Source organism: Argopecten irradians, chromosome 1, assembly GCF_041381155.1.
Source record: "Argopecten irradians isolate NY chromosome 1, Ai_NY, whole genome shotgun sequence".
NCBI lineage: Eukaryota > Metazoa > Mollusca > Bivalvia > Pectinida > Pectinidae > Argopecten > Argopecten irradians.
Window position 1 is genome coordinate 55257238 of NC_091134.1, and position 10854 is coordinate 55268091.

Sequence of the window (10854 nt, forward strand, 5' to 3'; positions counted from 1 at the left end):
ATTTACGTCGACGGCCGTTAACTAGGAAAGAAACTATATTTAAACCTCAGAAAATCTAGTTAGATCTTTAATTGTTATATTTCGTAAAAACAAGTAAATTTATTTATTTACTTTTTTTAGTTAAAGAACGTCCGGTTCCATTTACGAAACTGCTGTTGAAAATATTTGTTTACATTCAGTTCTTCAAATTAGGTCAGAACTGTGACTGTCAGATTGTCCAAAACCCCCCGATTACATATCGTCTGCTTCTAAAATTACGTAACTAATTTAAACCTGATGAAAAGCTACGTATCTATTGTTTAATTACCCAACACGTGGATTGTTTTGGCTGGAGCTGAATATGTAATCACACTCACTTGTTGTGACCCAGCGGCTGGCTTTTGATGCTCTGATGTGACACCTCGTAACTGGCCTGTCCACGCCAGCGTGAGCAGCTGAGCGTGAGGCACATGTTTACACCTTGATCGGCTGACTAATTTAGGCCCGGTCCCACTGGCGTTTAGGAAGATTTGCGAATGCATTGCGCATAAAATTGGCTGATATTCGCTGAACATCCGCAATATTCGTAAATCGTACTTGTATCTGTCGCCTAACACCCGCACACGTTCGTAATTATCCGCAATGGCGTGTTTTTCCGTTCCCAGGATTTTTGAGCTGCACAAAATTTTGATTGCGGAAATCATTCGCATTAGATTCGCTATTCGTTCGCAAATATATACTCAATGCATGCTTATTATATGCGCTGTATATCCGCTGTTATTCGTTGATATCCGCAACTGACAGGGGTTTGCGGCTTTAGAGCGAACTGGGACAGTGTGTAAAACGAATATATAGCGTGCCTATCACGTTGACATCACGAATTAAAATTATTTGTAGCGAATGTATATTGAGTTCAGCGTTTGTATTGCGTCTGTTTTGCATTTGATTTGAGAATAATTTGCGAATGTACAACAAACGTGTTGCGTAAACCAAAACTACTGTATAAATATGGCAAAAATCCACATATTTGTCTATTATTTTCAGTCCGTGGAAAAGTCAGGTGTAATAATTGGTTATCGGCAATAATATCGATGCAGCATAACAATAGTCCAACAACATATCAATAAACTTGTTCAAGTCATGAAATTATTTCAAAGGCAGAAAAGAAAAAGTTTTCTGCTTTGATTTGAATTTGAAACAGACTGGACCTTCTTTGTATCTGGAGGATGTAGGATGAAAGTTGCAGCTTGCTTATCTTTGTTGCAGTCGTATTGTTGTGAAAAGCGATACCGAAAGGCCCGAGCGCGATTCTTTTACCTCCGTAATTCAGATGCCCTACATGCGCAATACAACCGTTCTTTTCGCTACATCTTCGCAATGCATTATTAATATATTCGTAGTATGATCGTAACAATCGCAATTCTTCCGATCTGTTTCCTCAATATATGCGTTATATATTCGTAATTGTTTGTTATGTATCCGCATAGTTTAATAATCTTACCGATTGTACCCCTCACGGGAGAGTATCCGTTATTTTATTCGCTTTTATTCGTGAAATATCCGCATTTGTTCGTAATAAATTCGCAGAATGTTATTAATAAATCCGTAATTTATACTTGAAAATTTGTTATTTTAGCCAATTTTGTTGCGGATGACAACGAACGGCAAAAATTTGTAAACTAAATGCATCCGTAATTAATCTGCTTCCCAGTGGGACCGGGCCTTTGAGATAGACTGAATGGTAGATTGGAAACAAACATTGGCGATTTCTTCCACATGTTTCCACCAGGTATAGCGAATTTAAATATATACATTGTCGGGGCCTAAGATTAAACATTTGGCCTTGCTGCTTTGTGTACGATATATCGGCATAAATAATTGTCATTTTTGACTTAATTTTTTTTTACCTATCTGTCGTATGGTCATTATAATGATCATTTATACAATCTTTATTCCAAACATCACAACCGTTGCAATAAGCAAAATATATCACCATTTTTGAGGACCCCATTGCGCCGATTTGCCGACAAAAATCATACTTTTACGTTCATAATTTGACGTGTTCGAACTATCCGAAATAGGATTGATTATAAAAAAGTCACTGTTCGAACTATCACTAGCTATAAAATTACCGTTTTTCTGGAAAAAATTGCGTGTTCGAACTATCCGGCGGTTCGAATTAATTAGCGGTTTACCGTATACAAAACAAAAATGGCAGTAGAATTGTAGAAAGGTCGAAGATCAAACTGTGCAAAACAAATTTTCGTAATATTCTGGTTTTCAGTCAACTTTGTTGAGAGCCTACGATACTAATCCGGATATGCAGATATATTTTGTTAGTAAAACTATTACTTTGCTAGTAATTATATAAACTAACTACAAGGATGAATTGTAACTTTGTAAGGACCAGCAACTTTCAGTCAGGACCAGTAACTTTTAGGGTCAGCCGGTCCTTAGGACCAGCAGGAAAAAATCCTTAAAGGAGAACACTGCGGCGGGCGGGCCGCATATGATTGTTATTTTTTTTTCCAAACCGCTGACACTACAGTTTCCTAGTGTCTTGGAATTTCCTAAATAGACCATTAGAAATTGACAATTTCTATCTTAACAAATTGAATTTAAAGTTGGCTGAACATCTAAGTGGGACTTCAAGATAATCCATTTTCATGTTCGAAATTTCGTAGACTAGTAGCCTCTCAAACTGAATTATTATACTGATTTGTTATCAGTGGGTCATAAGGGTTCAGAAAAATATTGGTTCGGAGGTTTGGGGGGTCGCATGTGGGACCCTCCTAGCCCATGACCTATTATGTTCATCAGCACGTGACATACCCGTTTTCAAACGGTTTTCATAATGGAGGACACAGTACTAGTTTGACACATCCAACACCTGGAAGAGCACAGAAAGTAAGATAAACAACCTAACTCATGGATTTCAATTTTTTATCTATCAAGTAATAATAAAACAAAAATGTAAAACCACAATCAATATTATCAATCCAACACTCAGCGAATATGTATTTCGGTTAGCCGAAAGTAAAAGTGATAAATTCTACAGTTATCGAAGGGACATTCCTTCGGTAAGACATAACATACTGAAATTTTAAGCATAATATTAATTCTAAAGAGTTTACCACTTTCCGCAAACCCCCTTGGAATCTTTTTTGACACTGGAAGACACTGTTTGGCACATCCAACATCTGGAAAGTTACAGAGAGTAAGATTAACAATACCACATGACCTTATAGATTTTACAATATACATAATATAAAAAGTCTCTGATCCAAATTTTCGGCTACGTAGCCTTCGTCTGGGAAATGAATCACAGTCTACTGATCAAGTCACCATCTTGCTATCATCTTGATTTCAAAACTTCTCACAGTCCATGACGTCAAAACACTATGCCGTCATTCATAATAATACGTCAAAATGACGTAATGAATTGTCCTGTAATAAGTCTTTGATAAAAAATTATTACTATTATAATTACTAATTATTTCACAGTGAAACTCTAATGAAAAGACAATCTAGACGGTCACATTTACGTCCTGTCAAAAAGATGTTGGAATATTTTTGTTTTGTATTTTCATGGATTTTAATTTTAATCAAGTAATAATAAAAGAAAAATGTAATACCACAATCGATATTATCAATACAGCACTCGGCGAATATATGTATTTCACTTTGTTGTTGTTTTTTGTGATGATTACATATACGTAGGTCAAACCTTTATTACTTCAGGAACTTTCGGCTTGAAACCTACAGTGAAAAGGCAATCTAGACGGTCACATTTACGTCCTGTCAACAAGATGTTGAAATCCGATCGACTCAAAAAATATTTTTGTTTTGTATTTTCAAAACCATAGATAATTTTTAGTGCTTTAGTCAAATTTGCAACAAATAGGTAATTCATAAGAACCTTATTAAAAAACCTGACTTTCAGATATCCAAAATTGCATTTTAAATAAGTAAACAACCTACACATTTATGTATGCATACAAAAACAACATTCTAATTTACTATTGCATACATTGATTCCTTTAATTTTGACTTTATAACATCCCAAAACAGACCAATATTTAAATGTTGAGCAACAAAGTACTCCAAAAGATAAAAACGTTTTGTTTTTTTTCATTTATGAAACTGTTAGCAGACAAACTTACTGATACTACATTCCTATAAAACAACACAATTAATTAGCAGAACTGATCATGGTATCAATATTTGACCTTAATATCTACATATCTTCTAGATCTAATCTAGCTCATTTTGCATTTAATATGTTCAGTATCCAGGATCAAAATACTCCGTAACTGTAAATCAATTCAAAAAATGTTGTATACAGTTATTTTAATTTGCATATTTGTCTTTGCAGGCGGAGACAGTGATTGGATGAGAACTAAAGGTTGACAAACCGTCTCACGATATGACAATCGTGCATCAGATTTTGAAACTGATAAATATACTCAATATTTCAATCCATTGGACAATATAAAAGACTTATAATATACAAATATAGCAATTTGATGAGGTAGATACAAGGTTATATCGACCAAGATATTGCCCAGACTTTTCTATAGAAACTGTCGGGGTAGGGCCCTAGGGTCAGCCTCCTCACAAAATCTTAGCTAACGATTTTATTGTGTAAAGTGATATTATGACATTCTGAATGAAAAAAAATAAAGATCAGGAGAAATCAAATTCAAGAATTTGTATCACAAAGAGTGTTTGGGTTCAAAAGACCGTTGAATACAATTGGCGATTTTTATTTGAAATAAAAATTGTGTTCGAAAAACTGTCACCAATTAATACAACAAGAGATGAGGGGTTTAACGTACCGTCAGTATAATTCGTTTCCGGATACGAGTAATACAGCAATATAAATACCGGTTTATGTACTACTTCATGGTCAAAATAAATCTGAGTAGATATGACAAGTTGTCATTTCAGCAATGTTGATACAAAATACAACCAGATTACGGGAAATACTTTTTTCGTATAAGATATTTTCAATCATTTTCATACGATATATTACAATTCATAAACATGTTATGATATCTTATATAAAAATATTTATTATCAACCTACGATATGTCATTTGTGTTCCTATCAAATGACCGGTGTAGTGAAGGATAAAGACTTATTTTGGGTATTTCTTCAATAAGGATTTGGCCTTGTCAACCCGGGACCTCGTTTGGTTGTCAGTTAGTAAACGGGGTATCCTCCTGGCATTGATCTTGCCCAGGTTAAGATGTTTCTTTAAAATGCAATGAATACGTGCTAAAGACAAGCCTGTGATTTTAGCTAACTGCCGGACAGTGTACCTTGCATCTTTTTCAAAGATTTGCCGAATTATTCATTTTAAAAAGTGTAAATGAAAATATGTAACAATAATATATAGATATAAACATATGATATTCATATATTTTACTTTGTTTATACTCCATTTTCGACCGCCCACGAGAAAAACACGGTCCCATTACCGTATAAACATTGACAGAATATTGCAAATATCGGCTTCAAATTACAGATTAAATTCCAAGTTCCCCAAAATATCATACTGTCATTTTAAAAAGCGATTACTGTTTTCTAAGTCTTACATGCATGGTAAAACACCAAATTACGATTTGTGATTATGACAAAATTAAAATTTGCTTTCGTAGATTACCCCAAGCGCACGACAGCCATACGTACTACGTATTATATAATTACGTACTGCCGACATCCCGAATTTCAACCTTTTTCAGAATCACCAAATTAAGTATTCTTGATAACTTTTTCGTCAAAAAGTTTGGAATAGAGTTCATGATATACAAATGAGTCAGTTTATAGTTACTTTTAATGATATTTTCAAACAAAACTTTAAGTGTTTTAGTATTCTCGAAGCCTTGTGCAATGTGTCCTGGTCGGCATTTCAGTACTAAGATCTATATTTATAAATCTAAATGTAGTCAATCTAACATGTATTCAAACTATTTAAAAGTAATATCACTTCAATTTACGACTTCATATAGCGACCCATGGAATGAAAGTGACTGAAAAGTAAACAATAAACTCTACAGCATGAAAACTGAGCGATTTCACCATTTTATTTTTCGAGATATATCGCCGGCAGCCATACGTGTACGTACACATGGAGATCTGCATGTACGTGTAACACAGTGGTTTATAGCATTCCTTTAAAACAAGATATACACGGTAAAGAACGAATACCACAAGTATTTATTGAGATATGTGTTGGTAATTACATACGTATTAATATTATTAATTTCTCCAAGTATGGGCGAAAAGACGAAAAGACGAAAATTAAGGTTTGTTAATTTTCGTCATTTCGGGGCAAAAAGACGAACATTAAGGTTTGTTAATTTTCGTCTTTTCGGGGCGAAAAGACGAAAATTATGGTTTGTTAATTTTCGTCTTTTCTGGGCGAAAAGACGAATTTTAAGGTTTGTTAAATTTCGTCTTTTCGGGGCGAAAAGACGAAAAGACGAAAATTAAGGTTTGTTAATCTTCGTCTTTTCGGGGCGAAAAGACGAAAAGACGAGATTTTTGAAGGCGAAAAGACGAGAATCAAAGTCGCTAATTAGCGTGTATCATTTTCGTCTTTTGGTGTTTGACTTTTCGTCTTTTCGTCTTTTCGCCGCGAAAAGACGTAATTTAATTTTAAATTTAAGGTTTCTTAATTCTCGTCTTTTCGGGGCGAAAAGACGAAAAGACGAAATGGCACAAATCAGCCACCGTTCAATAATCATATATTGTACAGGTGTTTTGCAGCTATAAAGAAGCCATGCTTTTCATTCAATTATACATATATGGTTTTATACTTGCGGTTTCTTCCATTATTTTTATTTTCATTTTGTCATGTTTATTAGGTATATCCGCTTAACCTGCCATATATTCCCTTAATTGTTTTTTTTGGCTAATATATACACTTTTTTATTAATGACAAAATGGGGAAAAAACTAATAATATAGGCATGTTTAGCGGACTAATTAGGTACATGTATTTCTTTTATCATTATATCAATATTTAACATTTCCTATATATCCTTAGTTAAAATGTCTATCCGTCTAATGGACATTCCCTATATATCTCTTAGTTATAGTCTTTATCTGTCTAATGGACATTCCTTATATAGCCCTCGTTATTATAATTTATATATCCGTCTAATGAACATTCCCTATATATCCCTAGTTATATATAGTGTCTATCCGTCTAGTGGACATTCCCTTATATGTCACTAGTTATATAATCTTTTCCCATCTGATTTACTTAAAAAATCAGCTTAACTATATATCTAAATTTTATGTGTATTTTTATGTATTCAAAGCAAAAATATACCTTACACATATATATATATATTGTATAGAGTAGACCTATGTATATGTTTGCTTAATAATGTACATGGACACCTGTATACATGTATAATATATACATAATTAACGGGTGCAAATACCTCTCACTTCTTGTCAAATTTCCATCAAATGCTCTAAAAACGTTCATGTATGCACATAATGTTCAAACCTTTAACAGTAAAAAATCAAAACACATGAACTAGACTAAAATGTCTATCGAGGGATTCTACGTACTATTTAAAAAAATGTCTCTTAAAAGATTAAATTATTTATATGACTCAGCAAGACAATTAATTCATTATCATTTTGTGTTACACAACAATTTTGCCGATGGTGTGAAGCCGGTAAATTCAGATCGAGCAGAGTTGCATAATGATATGGACGACATTCACAATTTATAAAAAACAAATATGTTAAGAACGCTTTAAAATCATTAAAATACATCGTAAAACTCATCACAGCCATTCTAAATCGTAATGTTTTTCCTGGGGAGACCCCGGACCCCACAAACACAAATTCTTTTTTGGATTCTGTGTTGCTTTTCCCTATATATCGCATACTGCCATTTACACTGACGAGTATCAGTGTATGGCATACAGGTACATGTTATATGTCGATCCGTCAGTGGATTTACAAACATGAAATGAAGGTGACTTTTTCTCGAAATATTGTAAATGTGCTGTATTGTGGCAACGAAATATGCCCCCACTCCCAACAACGAGGGATAAGACTCTTGGAAACAAACATAATTTGAAAAATATCGTCATTTATCAACGATAACAATAAATATTCAAATTTTTGGAATACAAATCTTACCATATCAGACGTTTTATTGGTAGCTGAAAAATCATAAAGGGGTTCCCTAGTTTCTAATGAGGTCAGCTGTGATATGCACACCAACGTGTCGTATGCTCTCTGGTGTGATATGATGGTCGGATCAGTGTATTGTAGTAATAGTACTCTATTGTATGATTTGACGCTGATTTTATTTGTATGTCGGATGTCGGTGTTATGCTTATTTGTTATTTAAAACATAATACCATAAAGCCTGCTATTTTCGCGGGGATGATATTTTCGTGATTTCATGGTACATTGCTATGATCACGAAAATTTAATCCGCGAAATATGAAGAAATCGTTGAATCATTTATACCCTAAAAGCGGCATCTCAAAAATTTAAAATCGCTAAAATTTACACTCTTGTCTTTTTATATCAAATCGTGAAAAATTTGACCAGCTAAAATAACCGGTCATACGGTACTGTTTATCGAACTACTCTATACCCGTTTTATTTTTAGAACATTGAAATTTAATTTTTTATTGTTACATTTACGATGTTTGTATTCATTACGTCACCGTATATAGACCACTCACCGGAACTAAAAGCGTTGATATTAGTATTATCCTTCTCTAAAAGTTACTGCCCCGGCATATGTACTGCATAATTTTAGTAAACTGTTTGATCTATGCTGTTGCACAAGAATGCAAACATTCTCTAAAGAAATAAAAAACAAAAGCTAAAATAATATTTGTATTTCCAAATTTTAATTCCTGTTTTTTTATAAGTTGCTGTTTCAGATCGGAATACAATCATTTCAAATTTCAAAATAATAAAGGTCCTAAGTTGCTGGTATAAAGTGTCTTCAGTTCTATTCTTAATGAAAATAGTTGTTGTCCGTTCCAAAAAAAAAAGATATCCAGTGCACCTTTTCAAACATTATTTTTAATCTGTTTCAATTTAATTTTTCCGAATGAGCGATAGAAATTGTTTCACAACACAGAAAAGTTTGGAATTGATCTAGTGAAATACTGCAGTTTGAATGTGAAACTGAAGCCCAGGCCGACAATCAGCTGGCAGAGATATAAGCATGAGAAAACATTCTATATGTCCACGACGGTCACTTCACATCCACTCCGTCCGCTGCATTGACCATCTGAGACGCTCTGTTTACTCTTATGACACTGGTACCGCACGTGTCGTTCCGAATGACTCCTCGCCAGCTGCAACTAAGCAATATCGAATGTATGATGTTAACTTCTACTGTACATGTCAGACAAATAAAATGAAAGATTCAACTAGAGTTCATGTAGAGTAGAAAATAACAAGAGGTTTGAGTAATAGAGTACCAACAAAAAGCATAAAGAAATATGGTAATTCAATCGGCTCTCATTCTGACGGGAAAAGAAGAATCAAATAAAGGGACATTTTAAAATGCTAAGTTCGTATAATATTTAGTAAAATAGATGGGGTCTTCTTCTGTGATCACTTGCATCTGGCTGTCGTCATTTAATACGGTCGTAGGCGTCATTGGCGTGTCCTAGTATAAATTGTCGTATGGTGTTGAATTAATATAAACTTATCATTGAATTGTATGATTTGATACCTAGATGTATGATCTATGACATTACATGATGACGAAATATGTCTTCATCATAGTGAAAACCAGACTCCATACACATGAAAATCAGCGAAAGCTCCACCTTCAGGCCTCACGGTAGTATTAATTAAATGCCCTAACTACCTTGGCTTAAATACTATTACAGCCAGTCAGAACATGTCCGTCTACATCTTGCCAACTAATGCAGTAAATCTAGAGGAGATTACGATTACTTTGACTGGTTCTGTTGGAGTGTAAGGCACGAGGTTGAGCTTTATATCGAACGGCTGTTATGATTGACTTGATCTAGGGAGATTACATTAGTACATTGTATTGTCCGAGTTCGATTTCTTCATCGGTATATACAATATGTATATGTTGTTCTGAATGTCCGGGAGACTCCCAGGAGAGGGTCACATGATGGTTACAGTATGCAAATTATTGCTACTCCTCAACATAGTATATATGCGACCAATACCAGACATACAAAAATTAAAACTAGTAAAATGTAAAAATGATATGTTGTGGAGTTTTTTTACTTTTGAAGATACAGACTATTTGAACAAACGCTTGGCAGATATAGCATATTTATCTGAGTAAAAGGAAAAATGACAGTATTTGCAAACCCTTTTACAAGGAACTCCAAATACGAAAAATTCATATGAAACGAATTGTAACAACAAGATTTGAAATATCACTTGTAAGGAGAGAGAAATGTTGATTAAATATATTTATTTTCAATATGCTTTAATATAATCCCATGGTGATATTTGTAAAATGTTAGGTGAGTGCATTTATCGTCAAGGTATTAATCTGAGTGTCCAGTTCCCAGAAAATTCCCTTCGATTCGACCAAAGAAACAGCATGACGGTCTCAATACTGGTATTTTTCCCCCGGGGGAAAAACACAATGAAAAACCGACACCTGTCTATAAGCGCAGAGGCTTTTTTACGATTTTTCAGGTGGTGTACACGTATAAGTGTCCGCTATTGGAGGGTAGAGTCGTCCATTGCTCCCAATTTAACAGATGAAGGAGAGAATAATGTGTTTACTAATGGATGTCTGTCTTGTTGCTTACATAATGTGTACTAGTTATCATAGGATTTCAAAATAAGGGGTATGGCTTTCCATATACTGGAAATG

The 10854-nt window shown here is 34.1% G+C and overlaps 1 protein-coding gene and 1 long non-coding RNA gene across 6 annotated transcripts in view; both read left to right on the forward strand.

Annotated features, from left to right (window-relative positions):
* The window catches only part of LOC138334241 (biliverdin reductase A-like), a 78565-nt gene that overhangs the window by 61048 nt on the left and 6663 nt on the right, over window positions 1–10854 (forward strand). The gene's annotated exons all lie outside the window — the stretch shown is intronic.
* Window positions 5–4774, forward strand: LOC138334055 (uncharacterized). Its single transcript, XR_011210069.1, has 2 exons — window positions 5–2886; window positions 4355–4774. It is a non-coding gene; the product is annotated as an uncharacterized lncRNA (long non-coding RNA).